The sequence below is a fragment of the Papio anubis genome, chromosome 6 (genome assembly GCF_008728515.1).
Source record: "Papio anubis isolate 15944 chromosome 6, Panubis1.0, whole genome shotgun sequence".
NCBI lineage: Eukaryota > Metazoa > Chordata > Mammalia > Primates > Cercopithecidae > Papio > Papio anubis.
In genome coordinates this window covers 72,240,187-72,263,210 of record NC_044981.1, presented here as the reverse complement: position 1 = coordinate 72,263,210, position 23,024 = coordinate 72,240,187, and positions in this window count along the sequence as shown.

The following is a 23,024-nucleotide window of genomic DNA, read 5'->3' as shown; positions in this document are numbered from 1 at the left end:
TTAAAAAAGAGCATAAATTACACAAATATTGTTTCTTTAATAAAAATAGCAGTGATATATTTCTTTGATCACATAGTACAATAAGATAATTTTACTTATTTTTCCTTCTGATAATACTTTCCCAAACAGCCTGCAGCCTTTAAAAACATCTTTCTTTTCTTTTATATAGTGGCAAAGTTGAAATAATAATAAACTTTATTCTGACTTGTAGCTCTGTTTTGATCAAGTCTACATCATATGCCCTTCTGATGTGAAGTCCAATATAATGACTTTGAACAAAATGTCCTCTCAACAAAAGCATTTGAATATCGGACACTAAAAATTTTAACTAACTAACTTTTAGACATATTAGTTTCCAGCTCTCCAGAAATGGTCACCCACTTTGCATCTACAAGGTTGTTTTGGTAGACCAGCTGTCTGTCAATTAGGTCCTTTGGGTCTATAAAGTCATCATATCAGTGGCCCATGTCAAAAATTTTCAATAGTTTTTAAATACTCTGAAGCACTTTGAATATTATCATCAGTTAAACCTCTCTTTCTCAGGGAAATGGTTTTAAAACACAAAGTTAATTCAAAAATGTAAAAGTTGCATTTTAAAAAAGTCACAGTTTTAGTAAAGAAGTGTGAAAGTTGTGCTTAATTTGGCTGCTCTTATCTGGTGACATGTTTTTGAGTTCTGAAGCAATCTTATTTCCAAAAATGTTGTCTCTTTTTTTTGTGTGTGTGAGTTTCTATTACAACCTAAACATAACATTAAACAACACAAGCATAGTCAGTTCATCCTTTTTTGGCAAGTGATGGCCTCCTTAAAATCATCCACTTTGGAGAAACATAATGTAAGTTTCTGTTTTTCTGTAATCATTTACTTGATTCTTATATCCATTAAATTTTTAATTGGAAGACACTATTCTTGTCCCACAGTTTAAAAATGTCAATTTATGGCAGAACAATATTTAGAAATATTTTCTATGGCAGAAAATAACAAGCATTTTGTAAACACATATCTAAGGAGACTATCTTCATTTTAATAAAGTTAAAAAATCTCATTAAGTGCTTCTGTGCATTTTGAGGAAGCTAAAAACTAAACAAAAATTTTATTAAAACCTCAAAATCACAGGTAAACAAGTCATACTCCTTTAGGGAGTGTCGTGTACCAGGTGTGTAGAACATTTAGTAGATAAGACCTTTCAGGTTTCCTTGATGAAGAATTTTATAGACTTAATTACATCTGCCAAAATTTACATTTTTACTATTTGCCAAATATGCAGAGAGAGAAGAAAAGTATACTGTGTATTTGGACTAAAATACCCATAATCTTTATTTATATATTTTCTTACATTTCATTTAAATCTTTATAGAAATAAAAAAGGTGATTTGAGACTCTATCATTCAAATAAATGGTACTTCTAATACTTTGAAAAGAGTATTCTTGTTGCTATGATTCAAAAAAAAAAAAAAAAACTCATGCAGTAACAGAAAACCAAATACCACATGTTCTCAGTTATAAGTGGTTACTAAATGATGAGAACACACGGACATATAGAGGAGAACAGCACACACTGGGGCCTTTTGGAGAGTGGATGGTGGGAGGAGGGAGAGGATCAGGAAAAATAACTAATGGGTACTAGGCTTACTACCTGGGAGATGAAATAATCTCTACAGCAAATCCCCATGGCACACATTACATATGTAATAACAAACCTGCATATGTAACCCTGAACTTTTTAAAATAAAAGTTTTTAAAAATCACTTTATATACTCTGGAAAACATGATCATTGTTAAGATTTTAAGGAATCTCCACACTGAAGGGAGCATCACATCTGTTATTAAAATTTTCTCTTCTGTACTTCCACAGAACATTTTAATTGCCAGTTTTGAATAAGGAAATGTGTATTTAATGAGTTTCATAGAGCAATCAAAGGAACAGTACTTTAATATATGTTTGATCATATAGGATCCCCAAACAAATTCAGTCATCCTTAGTTTTATCTGAGCATTGGTTAATTTTGGGGAGGCTAAAAACTTTTTCTTGGCTTGAAGTATTTGCCTAGTGCATATTGGACTTGAAAGTTTCTATCTTCCTGTGTGCTTTCATGTCCTCTTCTCCCCTGTGTTTAAGCCCAAATTCTTTTTTAGGTATTGTGCATTATGCTCTGTTTTGATTATTTACCCCCTTATTCCAGTCGTGTGCATCCTTTCACTTGTTATTCAAATTGCCCAGTAATTTATCCTACTTTTTCTGTGATGTCTTCTGCATGCTGGTTTTGATATTGCAATTGCTTCATAATTTTAACACTTAGAAAACATGGTCACAATATTCACAATGTTAAAAACTGAAGTAGCACTAAGCATAACAGTCAATCCCTGGGCAAAATCAAAGATGAACTGCTAACAGTCATAATTATTAAATTGCACATTTAAGTCACATCAATCAGTGTGATGAATAATGGATGACCCATTGTCATGAACTGCAAATCATGGTTGCCAACATTAATGGAAAGGGCAAAACACAATGAAAGTAACTAGAGAAGCTGTATTTTCTAGTATCCACTTGAAACTAAAAACATGGGTGCTTTCAGCCACTATTTTGGGAACTACAGCATGAGTTTTGTACATTTCCATCACTTTTTTGCCCCATCACCAAAAAGCCAAAATTTTCTGCTTCCTGGGGAGGTATTTCTGGAAAGTAGGAGTGTTAAAACTGGAACAGACCCAGCCAGGCTCGGTGGCTCACGTCTGTAATCCCAGCACTTTGGGAGGCCAAGGCAGGCAGATCACCTGAGGTCAGGAGTTCAAGTCCAGCCTGACAAACATGGAGAAACCCCATCTCTACTAAAAATACAAAATTAGCTGGGTGTGGTGGCGCATGCCTGTAATCCCAGCTACTCGGGAGGCTGAGACAGGAGAATTACTGGAACCTGGGAGGCAGAGGTTCCAGTGAACCGAGATGGCGCCATTGTACTCCAGCCTAGGCAACAAGAGCAAAACTCCGTTTCAAAAAAAAAAAAAAAAAACTGGAACAGACCCAGGCAAGGTGGGACAGTTGATGACCCAATCAGCTGGGCAGGGACTATTGAAAACTAAGCATGGAGTAGAACACTGAGAAAAACCTCCAAAGTTAAGTTAATCTTGCATTTTTAGTATAAACCACCATTGTACATGGTATAGACTTTTTATGTTTCCAGGTTTAGTTTGCTGATAGTTTGTTAAGAATTGTGTTAAAGAGCTTTGAATGTATGTTGATAGGAGATATTGGTCTATAGTTTTATTTTCTTATGATATTTGTGTCTGGTTTTTATACCTGGTTAATACTGCCTTCATAATATGACCAAAATATCCTAAGACAACCAAAATATCCTCTTCCTTTTCATTCAGATTCTATCATCCTATTTTAGGTTTATTTCACCAGACTGGTTTTTTTCAACACTTCTAATTTCCTGTTAGGCATCTAGTCATCCCCCTTATCTAGTCCTACTTGCATGCCACTATCAATTCAATCTTAAAGATGCACAAATTTTATATCTTTATTATTGTATTTAGAGGACTCCTGGTTTCCTATATAATAAAATATAAATATTTTTTTAACATCACATCTGAAGTCCTTCACCATCTGTAATTTTCCTTTGGATCTTCAAATTCTTTATCCCAGCAGTTCTCAAACTGAGCTGCATATTAAAACCACTTGTGGAATATTTTGAAAATAGGTTACATCATGTGGGAAATTATGTTGTCGCAGTTGTGGGCTCCAAGTATGCACTGAGCAAGCTGTTTAAGAGGTCACAGAATTGAAAAGTTCACAGACCAAACCAAAACGCTTGAATGAGTTGGTTATTAAATCAATTTAAACATACAGTGAGAAGCAAAGAGAAACAGATGTATGGATTATCACATTCATAATAACATACAAGCAGGAAGGACTCACAACTGAATCCTGACGTGTTCAATGATCACACGTGTTGTATCTCTCTCTCTGCCACATCAGGCTTCCCCACTGATGGTGTGGCTATAAGGACCAGAAGAGTTTTAAGCAATGGACCCCACATATGGAAGATGACTTCATCTTGCTTTTTTGGATAAATGCAAGAACAATTACTTCTGTCGGCAGCTATAGCTTGCCAATTTGCCTGACAAGCTCCCATGGATTTTATTAGTGTATTTTGGGCAAAGAACACATGGGGTTGAAAAGTTCTCCAGATGGTTGCACCGTACATCTGTGGCTGAGATTTCCTACTGTATTCCTCTGAGGCTGGCTAAGAAACCACCCCTACCAATATGCACCACACCAAGAATCCCTACCTCCTCCACTTTATTATGCATGCCACTTCATCTCACACTCCTGGGATCTCCCTTTCTAGCAAAATTTTATCTAAGATCCATTTCCCAGTAAAGCTTTCTGTAATCATTCATCTATGTTACAAATTCAGCATCTCAGATGTTAACTTGCAATGAATTTAGAACAATCCATGATTCAAACTGTTTTCTGAACATCCACTATCATTTCCTACTTATTCCTATATATGCTGGACTATTACTCTTACAGTGTTTCTATTTATTTTTGTACGGTACTTGATTTACTGTTACTGAACTCCTCATTTGTGTGTATTTACACTGTGCAATGATAAGAATTTGGGCAGCAGCTGAAGAAAGGGTGAATATAAAACAACCTCAAGCAACCTCAGGGTAGTTAACCTTATGAAAATAATTATGATACAGCCAAACAGACTTGACCTATTGTTGCCAGGAGAGAAAGAGGGAGAGGGAGAAAGAGACAGGGAGCTTTTAAATTTTAAAAATGAAAATTCCTGTAAGTAAAACAGAATCTTCCCTGACTACCTCAGTGGATCCAAAGACATCATCATCTAATGAAAAACTGCACTTCCTTTCAAATTACCCTACTTATCTCTTTTATAGACTATGGTTTTGTTAAAAAATAATCTTGAAGACATATTTGTGTTGTTAGTTATGGTATATCCCATCTTTGTTCACATTCTCAGCAGTAAGTGGCACCTAATTTACACAGACAACATCACACTAGAACAAATAATAAAAAGCCCAACAAATAAAAATCTGTTTTCACTGACACCAAGTAGGCTAGCATTTAGAAAACCTGTATCTTTGGTTTTGTTTTCTAATAACCTTGTTTGTTTTCTTATAATTTATAACACCATGTAGTAAGTTACCTGTACTGGTGTTAAAGAAAAAATTTCTTACATTACACAAACTTTAACATCATCTATTTGATTTGGTGATAGAGTTGTTTTAATTAATTCAAATATATTATCTTAAAATTTGATTTTTGAACACACATCTGACTGAATTGACCCTGTTTATTAAAATTATGCAAAATAAAACTTTAATATCAGGTTTGTTATGTGTGTAAAGAAAAATACACTCCCAGTAGAATTATTGGGGAATAGAATTTTCTATTAAGTTGTTAGAATTATTGACTAAAACTACTGCTATTACATTAGACATGACAAAAAGTATTAAAGAACTGTTGCTCACAAAGTGTTATGAAACACTGTCTCCTAATCCGTCAGTAAGCAGCTGGGAAATCACTGAAGGTATGCTGTGGCCTTGGTTAGATATTAGGTAAATTATTAATTTATCTTGTCAAAAGTTGCTGTATATTATAGACAGTTAGAATGAAAAGTGCCACTTTCATTATTGATATCTTTGAGCAATTAACCTCATTTGATTTTTTTAATGTCCTCAATTCCTGTCGCAAGTGGAATACCTTAAAATCTCCTCCTATGCTTGAATTATTCTTGCATTATAAATGCTAATAAATATAAAATGTTTTCAGGATTATAACTTATTATATATTTATCTTATTGTTTGTTTGGGCAAGACTGAAATACCAGTAAAAGTTAAAGGTTTTGAAAAGTTTAACGCCAAGATAATGACAAATTATATGTGTGCCTTAGTCTGTTCATATTTCTATAAAGGAATATCTGAGGCTGGGTAATTTATTTATTTTTATTTTTATTTTATTATTTTTCATTTTACTTTAAGTTCTGGGATACATGTGCAGAACGTGCAGGTTTATTACATGTGCCATGTAACGTAGAGGTTTATTACATGTGCCATGTATACACGTGCCATGATGGTTTGCTGCACCCATAAACCCATCATCTACAACAAGTATTTCTCCTAATGCTATCCTTCCCCTAGCCCCCCAACCCCGACAGGTCTCCGTGTGTGATGTTTCACTCTCTGTGTCCATGTGTTCTCGTTATTCTACTCCCAAATTGACACATAATTGGAAGTAAAACACTCCTCAGCAAATGCAGAAGAACAGAAATCGTAACAAACAGTCTCTCAGGCCACAGTGCAATCAAATTAGAACTCAGGATTAAGAAACTCACCCAAAACTGCACAACGACACAGAAACTGAACAACCTGCTCCTGAATGACTACTGGGTAAATAACAAAATTAAGCCAGAAATAAACAAGTTATTTGAAACCAATGAGAACAAAGACACAACGTACCAGAATCTCTGGGACACAGCTAAAGCAGTGTTTACAGGGAACTTTATAGCAGTAAATGCCCACAGGATAAAGTGGGAAAGATCTAATATTGACACCCTAACATCACAATTAAAAGAACTAAAGAAGCAAGAGCAAATACATTCAAAAGCTAGCGGAAGAGAAATACCTAAGATTAGAGCAGAACTGAAGGAGATAGAGACATGAAAAACTCTTCAAAAAATCAATGAATGCAGGAGCTGGTTTTTCGAAAAAATTAACAGAATACATAGACCACTGGGCCTGACTAATAAATAAGAAAAGAGAGAAGAATCAAACAGACACAATAAAAATGATAAGGAGGATATCACCACTGATCCCACAGAAATACAAACTATCATCAGAAAATACTACAAACACCTCTACACAAATAAACTAGAAAATCTGGAGGAAATGTATAATTTCCTGGACACACACATCCTCCCAAGACTAAAGCAGGACTAAGGCGAATCCCTGAATAGACCAATAACAAGTTCTGAAATTGAGGCAGTAATTAATAGCCTACCAACCAAAAAAAGTCCAGGACCAGATGGATTCACAGTCGAATTCTACTACAGGTACAAAGAGGAGCTGGCACCATTCCTTCTGAAACTACTCCAAACACCAGAAAAAGAGGGACTCCTCTGTAACTCATTTTATGAGGTCAGCATTATCCTGATACCAAAACGTGGCAGAGACACAACAAAAGAAGAAAATTTCAGGCCAATATCCCCGATGAACATAAATGTGAAAATCCTCAATAAAATACTGGCAAATCAAATCCAGCAGCACATCAAAAAGCATATCCACCATGATCAAGTTGGCTTCAGCCCTGGGATGCAAGGCTGGTTCAACATATACAAACCAATAAGCGTAATCCATCACATAAACAGAACCAATGACAAAAACCACATGATTATCTCAATAGATGCAGAAAAGGCCTTTGATAAAATTCAACACCCCTTTATGCTAAAAACTCAATAAACTAGGTATTGATGGAACGTATCTCAAAATAATAAGAGCTATTTATGACAAACCCACAGCCAATATCATACTGAATGGGCAAAAGCTGGAAGCATTCTCTTTGAAAACTGGCACAAGACAGGGATGCCCTCTCTCACCACTCCTATTCAACATAGTGTTGGAAGTTCTGGCCAGGGCAATCAGGCAGGAGAAAGAAATATAGGGTATTCAAATAGGAAGAGAGGATGTCAAATTGTTTCTGTTTGCAGATGACATGATTGTATATTTAGAAAACCCCATCGTCTTAGTCCCAAATCTCCTTAAGCTGATAAGCAACTTCAGCAGCCTCAGGATACAAAATTAATGTGCAAAAATCACAAGAATTTCTATACACCAATAACAGACAAACAGAGAGCTAAATCATGAGTGAACTCCCATTCACAATTGCTACAAAGAGAATAAAATACCTAGGAATCGAAATTACAAGGGATGTGAAGGACCTCTTCAAGGAGAACTACAAACCATTGCTCAAGGAAATAAGAGAGGATACCGACAAATGGAAAAAACATTCCATGCTCATGGATAGGGAGAATCAATATCATGAAAATGGCCATACTGCCCAAAGTAATTTATAGGTTTAATGCCATCCCCATCAAGATACCATTGACTTTCTTCACAGAATTAAAAAAGCTACTTAAATTTCATATGAAACAAAAAATATACATGTATTTTAAAAAAGGTTTATTTGGCTCATGGTTATGTAGGCTGTACAAGAAGCATGGCACCACTGAATTTGGTGAGGGTCTCAGGCTGCTTCCACTTATGGCAGAAGGTGAAGGGGAGACTGTGTGTAGAGATCCCATGGCCAGAGAGGAAGCAAGAGGCAGTGGGTAGATGTCAGGCTGTTTTCAACAAGTTTTTATGGAAACTAAAAGGGAGAATTCACTTATTACCAAAGAGAATGGCACCACGCTATTCATGAGAGATTTGCCCCAACGACTCAAAACATCTTCTATCAGGCCCCACCTTCAATACTGGGGAAGAAATTTTAACCCAAAACTTGGTGGGGGCCAAACAAACCATACTCAAATCATAGCAGTGGGCCTTTAGGTAAATTTTAATTATATAACAAATAGTAACTGGCTTCTAATCCTGGAAATTTGAATTTTTGGCAAAAATATAACATTTCAATTTTTTGAATGTTCAAACTAATTTATAGTAATGAAAATCATATTCATTTATCATTTACAATACAGCAATATGTAGTATACTTACCTTTTATATAAAATATTTAAAAAGGAACTTCTTGTGGAAAGTTGAAAGCTTATCTTTTATAAAATGCTAGATTTCTTTATTTGAATATCATCTGTCCTGATATAAGAATCTCCTTTGCAAAGATGATATTAAAAACTCACCACTTAAAATAAAAAACTCACCACTTAAAATAAAAAGAAGATTGAGGGAAGTAACTAACTCATCTCCTTGTTTCTGCCCAGTCTAGGCCTTTTAATACAAGGTGTTTTCCAAAGGTTTGTTTTATAAAACAATGTTTGACATTACATTATTATGGAATCATATACAACCTTATCATCCATTAGGGGAACAACATTTAACCTAAATACTTATTATTGCAGTTTTTCAAAAGCTAGAAAAGCAAATGTAGTATTTTATATTTCTCTTAATTTATGAATGCTAACTATTAATAGTTTAGATGTAGTATTAATAAGAATATAAATTTATCAATTTGGGCAAAAATAAATAAAGAAAAGTAACTCCTCCTGACGAAGCCATTCAGAAAAAAAAAAAAAAAATACTTTTCTAATCTAATTATTTCTCTGACCATATGACCTGCTAGCAGTACGTATATTAGCAAATAATAAGAGGAAATACCGAGAAAATCAATCTTGTTCTCTATGGTTCAAAGGGAACCATCAAGAAAATGAAAAGACAACCCACACAACGGGAGAAAATACTTGAAAGTCATATATCTTCATAGGGGACTTATACCTAGAACAGCTAAAGAACTTTCACAACTCAATCATAAAAAGACAAATAGCTCAATTAAAAATGGGCAATATATTTGTTTGTTTGAAACATTTCCTGTGTATATTTGGAGCATATAACGTGATGTTATAAGATATATATATGCCATAATATGGTTGCCATAATGAAAAAAATTAACATATCCATTATTTCACAAAGTTACCCATCTCCCCCACCATGGTAAGAGCAACTACAGTCTACTCATTTAACAAAAATTCTCAATGCAATACACTATTATTAACTATAGTCCTCATGTTGCACACTAAATCTTTTGACTTATTCATTCTACATATTTTCTTTTTTAATTTCAATAGTTTTAGGAGATGAATATTCCTCCAAAGAATACACACATATCATTAGCAAGTACATAGAAAGTTGCTCAACATCATTAGTCATTAGCAAAATGCAAATAAAGATTAAAGTTACATGTTACTTTACACCCACTTGGATAACTAAAATAAAAGACAGAAAAAAGTGCTAGCAAGAATGCTGACAAATTAGAACCCACACGTATCACTGGTGGGACTGAAAAAAATGGGAAAACCACTTTGGAAAACATATTGGCAATTCCTTACAATGTTAAACAAAAAGTTACTGTATGACCCTGAAATTTCATTCATGAATATATATCCAAAAGAAATAAAAATTTGTGTCCATGTAAAACCTTGTACATGAATGTTCATAGCATCATGATTCCTAATAGCTCAAAAGTAGAAAACATCAAAAGTTTCCATCAACCTATGATTGAATAAACAAAATGTGGTATATTTATACTATGTAATACTACTAAGCCTTTTAAAGAAAGGAAGTATTGATACATACTACAACATGGGTGAACTCCGAAAATCTTATTCTAAGTGAAGCAAACTAGACACAAAGGCAACATATTGTATAATTCCATTTATGCGGAATTTCTAGGATAGTAGTAGGATTGGAATAGAATAGAATGGGGAGTGACTGCTAATGGTTATGGGATTTCTATTTTGGTGATAAAATGTTAAAAAAAGATAGACAAAGGTGATCATTGCACAACTATGTGAATACGTACTTTAAAATGATGAATTTATGGTATGCGAGTTATATCTCCAAAAAGCTGTTATAATAGCAAACGTAAAGACTTAAAACATTTTATAAAGCTTACAGAATCTGTGTGCTTTGGGCCAGCCATTGTAAGAATGGCTTGTCTTTGTCTCATATTGTCCAGAGCCTCTGCTGGAAAGACTCAAAGGACTGTATGTGGCTCTATGGCTGGAGGCTAGAATAATCTAGAAGCATCATCGCTTTTGTGTCAGTTGATGTTGATTGTTTTCTGAGGCCTTCAGCTGGGACTGTTGATAGCAGTTACTTATCACCTCTTCATGTGCTCTGGGCTTTCTCACCACAGCACGGTGGCCACACAGCAATCAGACTTCTTATATGGCAATTCAGTGCTCCACAAGCAAGTGTTGCAGCAAGGAACACAAAATTATATTGTTTTCTCCACATAGCATCAGAATTTATGCATCTCACTTCAGCCTCTATTGGTTTCGAGCAAGTCAGGAGCTCCTCTTAGATTCAAGAGAAGATGCAGAGTCTGCCTCTAAAACAATGTCGAATAATTTATGCTTGTGTTTTTTATTATTGTGGTAAAATAAATACAAGATTTGCTGTCTTAACCATTTCTAAGTGCACACTTCAGTTGCATTAAGTACACTCACATTGTTAATCTCCAGAATCCATATCATATTAAAAAACTAAAACTGTACTCATTAAATAACAACTTCACATTGCCTCCTTCTAGCTGCTGGCAAATATCATTCTACTTTATGCCTTTATGCGTTTGACTACTTCTACGTTCCTCATGGAAGTACAATAATATAGTATTTATCCTTTTGTGACTAGTTTGTTTTACTTAGTATTATGACCTCATGATCTGCCATGTTGTAGCACATGTCAAAATCTCCTTCTTTGTTAAGGCTGAATAATATTTAATTGCATGCACATACCACATATTTTTATCCCTTCATACTTTGATGGATATGGCTTGCTTCTGTGTTATGGTTATTGTAAATAATGTTGCTATGAACACAGGTATACAAATAATCTCTGTGAGACACTGTTTTCAATTCTTTTGGGTATATACCTCAAAGTGGAATTGCTGAATCATATAATAACTCTATTTTTAACATTTTGAAGAACTATTATACCATTTTCTACAGTGACTGTACAATTTCATATTCCTACCACCAGTATATAAAACTTCGAATTTCTCCACATCCTCACCGACACTTGTATTTTCTCTTTTCTCATTTTGTTTTATATAGTAGCCAACCCATTGAGTGTAAGATGCCAAAGCTCTGCTTAAATACAAATAGGATGATAAATGCAAAAGCAAAATATCACCGTTAAACTGCTCTCTTGTTTCATCAAAATGTTTTATCGTGTCAAATTTGAGATAGCCTTGTGACTTCGCTGGCTAATAGGATGGAAAAGAAATGGAATATTATGAAACATTAGAGCAGAGTGTCAATAGGTGTTAAAGCTGTTTCTATTACCTTCTTAAAAATCTTCCCTGGAGTTGCCAAGTGAAAAAACACCACACTAGCCTGCTGTGGTGTGAGAGTTCATGTGGAGGAGATTTAAGGTATCTCAGCCTACAGTGAGCACCAATTGTCAGACACGTGAGTGAAGTCATCTTAGTCCAGGCCCTACTGAGATGTCAACTGTCTACCACCATATGAGTGAGCGATTCCAGAAAAAAACAAAACAAAACAAAAAAAACAGCATAGGAATCACCCAGTGATGCCACCCAACAATTGTAAGCAAATAATCAGTTGTTTAAAGCTGATACGATGGGGTAGTTCATTACGTCACAACAGAAAACTGATACTGTCAAGTTTGTGGTGTGTTGGATGCAGCTCCTAACAGGTCAAAGAAGTCATGTGTGTGCAACTCTTCTTAACTTCATGTTTTGTGAACTCACATTGCAATTAATAGCATAAAATTGTTCATGCTGGGAGTATTTACACATAGGAATTAGTAAACAAACTGGAGCTATTTTGTTTGTTTTACAGAGTCACTTAAACATTTACAACACATCAGTAGATACAGCCATTTAGATGCTGAGAAGATAACACTTAGCTATCTGGGGGCAAAGACACAAACTTGAAAAATCCTGTGAAACTGCTGACAGAAGCAACCCTTGGGAACTAGCGGAGTTGCTGGCTCTGGCTGTAAAGTTATTTAGAGCTCCTATTACTCTTTGGAGTTGTGCTGCCACTGTTATTGGCTTGGGTTGCTGGTTCTGTGGCTCATTGTGTGCTAACGGAGCTGCTGCAAGTAGAGAGAGGATGTGACAATATCCATCAGAACTGAAAGTTGCTAAATATATCTGCAATGGGACCAACTGCCCGGCACAGACGGGGTAGATTACATGGGATATAGGATACAGGCTTAGCTTCTCTAAAAGACATCTCAGAGATGGAATCTCAAATGGTATAGAAATTTGTTTCTCTCTCATCACAGACCAAAATGATATGGATTGTGTGTAGGTGGCTTTGTTTCATGAGGTCTTCTAGGTGCCCAGATTATTGCTAACTTGTTGCTCCTCCATCTCTCAGGGTGTGGCTCTTGTCTGCATGCCAAAGCTGCCTTGTCAGGTTTTTAGGTAATGAGAATAAACAGAAAGAACATATTTTTTTTTCCATTAAAGTGACTCAGAATTTGCACACATCACATTTGCTCACATACCTTTTATAAGCATGTATTCACATTATTCAACTGAGTACATGGGAAAATTTGTTTCTAACCAAGCAGCCATATGCCCAGCTGAAAGTCAGGGAGCAATGTCTATTGGTAAAGGAAGAGGGAAGAATGATGTTGAGGAATAATTAGCAGATTTTGCCACATACAAAATCATTATTTATAGAATCATCCATTGATCTGACAAACATAAATTGAATTACATCACGAGACTGGTACTATTTTAGGTACTATCCCCCCATAGAGAAGAAAAACTTAGTAATTACCCCCAAAGTTCTCACGGTATAAGATGGAGTGTAATAACATGTGAAGTTATAGGAGTACCATGAACAAAATACCATGGAACCATTGAAGAAAGATCAGTTAATTTTGCCCTAGGATGTTAGGAAATGTTATGCTGAGTTGGAATGTAAATAGAATCTTGAAGAATAAATAAATAAGCATCATGAGACAGAAAAAGGAAGGCTTCATAAACATAACAAGTCCCTTGATATCCATGGCATGTCCTAGATTTGTTGAGCCTATGATAAAATCTAAGGAAACTGGAAGCTCAGAAACACATCACTCAGAATTGTGGCAGAAAATGTGGCTCAAAGAATAAAAAGCGGGGTATCATAAATTTATATATGAAACTACTTAGTGTAATATTCACAAACCTTGCATGTATTCGTAAAGTTCATGTGAAATGCCTTTCCAAATTTTAGCCCTAAAATGTAAATCTTTAAATGTTAAATGTGTCTGCGTGAGAATGAAGAGGATATTGTCACCTGATGCATTTCTTTTCTTATTTTTTTCAACTTTTATATTAGTTTCAAGGGGTACATGTGCAGGTTTGCTACGTGCACAAACTGCATGTCATTAAGGATTGGTGTACACATGATTTCATCACCCAGGTAGTGAGCATTGTACCTGATAGGAAGTTTTCCAATGCTTAGACTCCTCCCACTCTCCACCCTCAAGTAGGCCCTGGTATCTATTATTCTCCTGTTTGTGTTCATGTATACTCAATGTTTTGCTCCCACTTATAAGTGACAATATGCAGTATTTGGTTTTCTGTTCCTGTATTAATTCACTTAGGATAAGCACTGCCAGCTGCATCCATGTAGCTGCAAAGGAAATGACTTAATTATAGCTGCATACTAGTCCATATTATATGTATACCACATTTTCTGTATCCAGTCCACCAGTGATGGACAATCCAGGTTGATTCCATGTCTTGCTATTGTGAATAGAGCTGCAATAAACACACAAGAGCATGTGTCTTTTGGTGGAAATATTAATATTTCTTTGGGTATATACCCAGTAATGAGATTACTCAGTCAAAAGGTAGATCTGTTTTAAGTTCACTGAGAGATCTCCAAACTGCTTTTCACTGTGACTAAACTAATTTCCATTCACACTAGCAGCATTTCCTTTTCTCTGCAACCTCACGAATATCTGTATTCTCTGACTCTTTAATAGTAGACATTCTGACTGAGATGATATTTCATTATTATTTTGATTTGCACTCCTGTGGAAGTCAGTGATATTGAGCATTTTTTATATACTTGTTGGCTGCATGTATGTCTTCTTTTGATAAATTCCTTTTCATGTCCTTTGCCCATTGGTGAATGGGGTTGCTTTTTGTTTCTTGGTTTAAGTTCCTTATAGATTCAGGATATTAGACCTTTGCCAGATGTATAGCTTGCAAATATTTTCTCTCATTCTGTAGGTAAATATTTTCTGTCATTCTGTAGGTTGTCTGATTACTCTGTTGATAGATAGATACATTTTTGGTACAGAAGCTCTTTACTTTAATTAGTGCAACTTCTCTATTTTTGTTTTTGTTGCAATTGCTCTTGGGGACCTCATCGTGAAATATTTGCCAAGGCCAATGTCCAAAATGGTATATCCTAGGTTTTCTGCTAGGGCTTATATAGTTTTAGATCTACATTTAAGTATTTAATCCACCTTGAGTTTATTTTTATATATTTTGAAGGGGAAGGGTCAATTTCAGTCTTCTGTATATGGCTAGCCAGTTATCCCAGCACCATTTATTGAACAGAGAGTTCTTTCCCTATTGCTTGTTTTTGTTGACTTTGTCAAAGATGGTTGTAGGTGTACAGTTTTATTTCTGGATTCTCTATTCTGTTCCATTGGTCTATGTGTCTATGTTGTACCAGTACCATGCTTTTTTGGTTACTGTAGGCTTGTAGTATAGTTTGAAGTCAGGTAATGTGATGCCTCCACCTTTGTACTTTTTTCTTAGGTTTGCTTTGGCCATTTGGGCTCTTTTTTGGTTTCATATGCATGGTAGAATAGTTTTTATTTTTATTTTTTCTAATTCTGTGAGAAATGTCATTAGTAGTTTGACAGGAATAGCACTGAATCTGTAAATGGCTTTGGACAATATTGCCATTTAGACAACATTGATTCTTCCTATCCATAAGCTTGGAATGTTCTTTTATTTGTTTGTTTCATCTCTGATTTGTCTCAGCAGTGTTTTGTAATTCCCATTGTAGAGATCTTTCACCTCCCTGGTTAGCTGCATTCCTAAATATTTGATATTTTGTGGCTATTGTGAATAGAATTGCATTCTTGATTTGGCTCTCATCTTGGATGTTGTAAGTGTATAGAAATGCTACACATTTTTGTAAATTGACTTTCCATCCTGAAACTTTGCTAATGTTTATCAGATCTAGAAGCTTTGGGGCAGAAATTATGGGTTTTTGTACGTATAGAATCATATTATCTGCAAACAGAGATATTTTGATACACAAATACGTTTGTTAGTTCTCTGTGTCAGTGATCTACCTCACACTGTCACTGGGGTGTTGAAGTCTAGCAGTATGTATGATTATCAAAGTTTATTCATAGGTCTCTAAGAACTTGTTTTACGATGTTCTCTCTTCCTATTTGGATACCATTCATTTATTTCTCTTGCCTGATTGCCCTGGGTGGGACTTCCAGTATTATGCTTAATAGGAGTTTGATGTATTCCGGTATTATGTTCCACTTGTCAAGGGGAATGCTTCCAGTTTCTGCCCATTCATTATGGTGTTGGCTCTGGGTTTGTCATAGACGGCACTTATTATTTTGAGGTATGTTGCTTTGATGTATAGTTTTTTGAGGAATTTTAACTTTAATGGGATATTTAATTTTATCAAAAACACTTTCGGCATCTATTGAGATAATCTTGCAGTTTTTGTTTTTAGTTCTGTTCATGTGATAAATCATACTTCTTAATTTGTTTGTGTTGGAACAACCTTGTCTCAGGAATGAAGCTTACTTGATCATAGTGAATTCACTTTTTAATCTGCTGGATTTGATTTGCTAGCATTTTGTTGAGGATTTTTACATCTATGTTCATCAGGGATATTCACCTAAAGCTTCTTTTTTCATTGTGTCTCTGCCAAGTTTTGATATTAGAATGATGCTGGTCTCATAAAATGAGTTAAAGAAGAGTCATGCTCAATTTTTTTGGAATAGTTTCACTAGATTGTTACCAGCTTTTCCTTGTATGTCTGGTAAAATTTAGCTGTGAATCCATCTGGTCCAGGGCTTTTTCTGGTTGATAGGTATTTTTATATACTGATTACATTTTGGAACTGATTCTTGGTCTTTTTAGGGTTTCAGTTCCTTCCTCGTTCAATCTTGAGAGGTTGTACCTTTCCAGGATTTCATCTTTTTCTTCTAGTTTATCTAGTTTCTGTACATAGAGGTGTTTGTACTAGTCTCTGAGGGCTTTCTGTATTTCTGTGATGTTGGTGGTAATGTTCCCTTTGCAGTTGCTAATTATGTTTATTTGAATATTTTCTCTTTTTTTCTTTAATAATCTAGCTACTGATCTATCATCTTATTTATTGTTCAAATAATGAACTTTTGGTTTCATTAATCTGTTGTATGAATTTTTGGATATCAATTTCATTCCCTTCAGCTCTGATGTTGTTTATTTATTTTCTTATAGCTTTGGGGTTAGTTTGCTCTTGTTTTTCCAGTTTCTGTAAGTGTGATGTTAGATGTTAATTTGAGATTTTTCTGACTTTTTAATTTAGCCATTTAGCGTTACAAGACTTCCTTTCACTGCTCTAGCTGTGTCCCAGAGATAAGTTATACCCTCGTTTTCATTTTTTTCAAATAGAGTTTTGTTTTTGCTTTAATTTCATTATTTACCCAAAAGTCATACATTTCAATTTCCATGTAATTGCATGGTTTTGAGAGAACTTTCTCCTATTGGTTTCTATTTTCATTGTGTTGTGGTCTGAGAGTGTGTTTGGTATCTGTATTAGGCCATTTTTGTGCTGCCAATAAAGATATACCCAAGACTGGACAATTTACAAAAGAAAGAGGTTTTAATTGGACTCACAGTTCCACATGGCTAGGGAGGACTCACAATCATGGCAGAAGGCAAGGAGGAGCAAGTCACGTCTTACATGAATGGCAGCAGGCAAAAAGAGAACTTTTGCAGGGAAACTCCCCTTTTTTAAAACCACCGGATCTCATGAGACTTGGTCCCTGTCACTAGAAAAGTACGGGAAAGACCTGCCCCCATGATTTAGTGACCTCCCATTGAGTTCTTCCTGCAAGATGTGAGAACTCAAGATGAGATTCGGACAGGGACACAACCAAACCATATCATTCTGCCCCTGGCCCCTCCTAAATCTCATGTTCTCACATTTCAAGACAAACCATGCCTTCCCAACAGTCTCCCAAAGCCTTAAATCATCTCAGAGTTAACTCAAAAGTCCACAGTCCAATGTCCAAAGTCTCATCCAAGACAATGCAAGTCCCTTCTGCCTATGAGCCTGTAAAATCAAAAGCAAGTTAGTTACTTCCTAGATACAAAGCAGGTACAAGCATTGGGTAAATACAGCCACCCCAAATGGGAGAAATCAGTCAAAACAAAGGGGCTACAGGCTCCAGGCAAATCCAAAATCCAGCAGGGCAGTCAAATCTTAAAGCTCCAAAATGATCTCCTTTGACTCCACGTCTCACATCCAGGTTATGCTGATGCAAGAGGTGGGTTCCTATGGTTTTGGGCAGCTCCATCCCTGTAGCTTTGCAGAGTACAGGCTCCATCTCAGCTGCCTTTAAGGGGCTGGGATTGAGTGTCTGCAGCTTTTCCAGGTGCACAGTGCAAACTATCAGTTGATCTATCACTCTGGAGTCTACAGGACTATGGCTGTCTTCTCACAGCTCCACTAGGCAGTGCCCTCATAGGGACTCTATGTGGGGGCTCCAACCCCACATTTCCCTTTTGCACTGCCCTGGCAGAGGTTCTCCATGAGGGCCATGCCCTTGAAGCAAACCTCTGCTTGGGCATTTAGGAGTTTCCATATATCTCCTGAAATCTAGGAAGAGTTTCCCAACCCCAATTCTTGATTTTTGTGCACTTGCAGGCTCAACACTATGTGAAAGAGCTGCTAAGGCTTAGGGCTTGTACCCACTGAAGCCATGGCCAGAGCTCCACGTTCATTACTTTCAGTCATGGCTGGAGTGGCAGGGATGCAGGGCACTAAGTCCCTAGGCTGCACACAGCATGGAGACCCTAGGTACGGACCACAAAACCACTTTTTCCTACTAGGCATCCATGCCTATGATGGGAGAAGTTGCTGTACAGACCTGACATGGCCTGGAGAAATTTTCACCGTTGTCTTCAAGATTAACATTTGCTCCATATTTCTTATGAAAATGTCTGCAACCAGCTTAAATTTTTCTTCAGAAAATGGAATTTTCTTTTCTATAGCATTGTCAGGCTGCAATTTTTCTGAACCTTTATGCTCTGCTTCCCTTATAAAACCGAATGCCTTTAACAGCACCCAAGTCACCTCTTGAATGCTTTGCTGCTTAGAAATTTCTTCCAACAGATACTCTAAATCATCTCTTTCAAGTTCAAAGTTCCACAAATCTCTAGGGCAGGGGAAAAATGCCATGAGTCCCTTTGCTAAAACATAACGAGAATCATCTCTCCTCCTGTTCCCAACAAGTTCCTTATCTCCATCTGAGACCACCTGAGCCTGCACCTGATTGTTAAAACATCACTACCAGCATTTTTGTCAAAGCCATTCAACAAGTCTCTAGTAAGTTCCAAACTCTCCTATGTTTTCTTGTCTTCTTCTGAGCCCTCCAAATTTTTCCAACCTTTTCCTGTTACCCAGTTCCAAAGTCACTTCCACATTTTCAGGTATCTTTTCAGCAACACCCTATTCTACTGGCACCAATTTGCTGCATTGGTCTGTTTTCATGCTGCTGGTAAAAACATACCTGAGACTGGGCAATTTATAAAAGAAAGAGGTTTAATAGGACTCACATTTCCACGTGGCTGGGGAGGACTCACAATCATGGAGGAAGGCAAGGAGGAGTAAGTCACATCTTACGAGGATGGCAGCAGGCAAAGAGAGAGCTTGTGCAGGGAAATTCACCTATTTTAAAACCACTAGATTTCATGAGACTTATTCACTATTATGAGAACAGCACAAGAAAGACCTCTTCCCATGACTCAATTACTTCCCACCGGGTCCCTCCCCCAACACATGGGAATTCAGGATGAGATTTGGGTGGGGATACAGCCAAACCATATTAGTATAATTTTTTTTAAAAAATGTTGGTTTGAGAATTGCTTTATGGGTGAGTGTGTGGTTGACCTTAGAGTATGTGCCTTGTGAAGATGGGAATAAAGCATATTCTGTAGTTGTTGGGCAAAGTATTCTGTAGATATGCGTTAAGTCCATTTGACCAAGTGTTAATTTACATCTTGAATCTGTTTGCTAGTCCTCTGCTTCAATGTTCTAACACTGTCAGTGTAATATTGAAGTCCAGTACTTTTATTGAGTGTGATTTACCTAAGTTTATTCATAGGTTTCTAAGAACTTGTTTTATGAATCTAGATGCTCCAGTGTTGGATGTAAATATATTTAGGATAGTTAAGTATTCTTGTTGAATTAAACTCTTTATCATCATGTGATGCCCTTCTTTGTCCTTTTGGATCCTTGTTGGTTTAAAATCTGTTTTCTCTTACACAAGCATAGCAACCTCTGCTCTTTTTTGTTTTCTGTTTGCTTAGTATGTCTTTCTCCATTTCTTTAAGTTCATGGTTTCTATTGTATGTAAGATGGATTTCTTGAAGTCAGCATTCAGTTGAGTGCTGCTTCTTTATCCAACTTACCATTCTGTGTCTATAAGTGGGGAATTTAGGCCATTTACATTCAAGGTTAATATTGAAATGTGAGAATTTCATCTCGTCATTGGGTTTTTAGCTGATTACTATGTAGACATGATCATATATTTGCATTATAGTGTCAGTGTGCTATGTACTTACCTATTAGGTTTTATGGTGACAAGTATTGGTCTTTTGCTTTTATGTTGAACACTCCCTTAATGACATCTTTACCTACCTTACAGTCAGGTCTGGTGATAACAAATTCCCTTAGCAGTTCCTTGCCTGAAAAGTATTTTATTTATCTTTCTTTTATGAAGCTTAATTTGGCTGGATGTGAAATTCTTACTTGTGGTTTTTTTTGTGTTTTGTTTTTTGTTTGTTTGTTTTTTGTTTTTTGGATGCTAAATAAAAACCACCAATCTCTTGTGCCTTAAATGGTTTCTGCTGAAAGGTCTGCTCTTGGTCTGGATGGGTTCCCTTTGTATGTGACCCCACCTTCCTGCCTTTAAGATTTTTTTCTTTCACATTGACTTTGGAGAATCTGATAACCATATTGCTTTCTACAGTGGTTGAACTAATTTACATTACCACCAACAGTGTATAAGTGTTCCCTTTTCTCAACAAGTTTGCCAGCATCTGCTATTTTTGACTTTTTATTAATAGCAATTCTGACTGATGTGAGATGGTATCTCATTCTGGTTTTGATTTGCGTCCTTCTAATGGTAAGTGAAATTGAGCTTTTCTTCATATGCTTGTTGGCTGCATGTTTGCCTTCTTTTGAAAAATGTCTATTCAAGTTCTTTGTCAACTTTTTAATGAGGTTGTTTGTGTTTGTATTGTAAATTTGTTTAAGTTCCTTATAAATGCTGGCTATTAGACCTTTGTCAGATGGATAGATTGCAAATATTTTCTCCCATTCTGTAGGTTGTCTGTTCACTCTGATGATAGTTTCTTTTGCTGTGCAAATGGTCTTAAGTTTAATTAGATCCCACTTGCAATTTTCGTTTTTGTTGCAATCACTTTTGGTGTCTTCATTATGAAATCTTTGCCCATTCCTATATCCAAAATGTTTTTTTCAGGATTTTTACAGTTTTAACATTTAAGTTTTTAATACTTCCTGAGTTGATTTTTGTATATAGTGTAAGGAAGGGGTCCAACTTCAGTCTTCTGCATATGGCTAGCCAGTTATCCCAGCACCATTGATTAAATAGAAAGTCTTTTCCCTATTGCTTGTTTTTGTCAGCTTTGTCGAGATCAGGTAGTCATAGGTCTGTGGCCTTATCTCTGGGCTCTCTATTCTGTTCCATTGTTCTATGTGCCTGTTTTTGTACCAGTACCATGGTGTTTTGGTTATTGTAGCCATGTAATATAGTTTGAAATAGGGTAACGTGATGCCTCCAACTTTGTTCTTTTTGCTTAGGGATTGCCTTGGCTATTTGGGCTCCTTTTTGGTTCCATATGAATTTTAAAATAGTTTCATTCTAGTTCTGTGAAGAATGCTGTTGGTAGTTTGATAGGAATAGCACTGAATCTGTGAATGGCTTTGGGCAGCATGGTCATTTTAATTATACCGAGTTTTCCTATTCATGAGCATGGGATGTTTGCCATTTGTTTGTATCTTCTCTGATTTATTTGAGCAATGTTTTATAATTGTCATTGTAGAGATCTTTTGATCCCCAGTTATCTGTATTCCTAGGTAATTTAAACATTTTTTTGTGTCAATTATCTGCTTAATCCTAGTAAACTCCATGTACTATAGCCAAATTCATAATCCTTTTAGTCATACGCCTACCTTTCTAGACTTAATTGTGTGTATCCTGAACCTCTCAGGTTTCCAGAAGTTAGCAAAGCATTAGCTGATTCTCTCTGGGCATCACTTAACACAATCTTAATACACAGAGAATGTAACTACATTAATGCAACATCCCTGATTTGATCAATTCTATAGAGATCATGTTTTAATCCATGTTGAGAAGTTTCCTTTCCAGACCAACTAATACTACATTTCTGGACTCTCTCTATCCTTTTAATTTCTGCTTGAAAAATGGCTACTATTTTTCTGAACACACTTTTTTCAAATGTAGCTAATAGTACTTAACCTATGCTACTAACATTCTGTTTTACAACCTCTTCACCTAAAGTCACAGACTCATTGGAGACACCATTTTCCTTTTACGTTATTTAAGGTAAGTATTTTATTATGTTTTGATACTTCATAATCTCAATGATGATCCTTCTATCCTCCAATAATACTGAAACAGGTATTTAGAGTCAGTCAATATAAAAAATAGACTTAGTCAATACAGAGTAGAGAACAGTGATATATTTATATTGAAATTGACCATCCACAAAATAAAGTAATTTGTAGTTATTTAGTAAGTTCTTACTAAAGGATAAAACAGTTTTATGTCTGAGAATAAATAGTTGAACCATATGTGATAATCATGATAAACTCTTATTTGGCATTTACAGTATGAAAGGCACTTTAAACATTACTTACAGGTTGAGCATCCTTAATCCAAAAATCTGAAATGCTCCAAAATCTGAAATTTTTTGAGTGCCAATGTAATGCCACAAGTGGAAAATTCCACACCCTATCTCATTTGACAGGTTTCAGTCAAAATTCAGTGA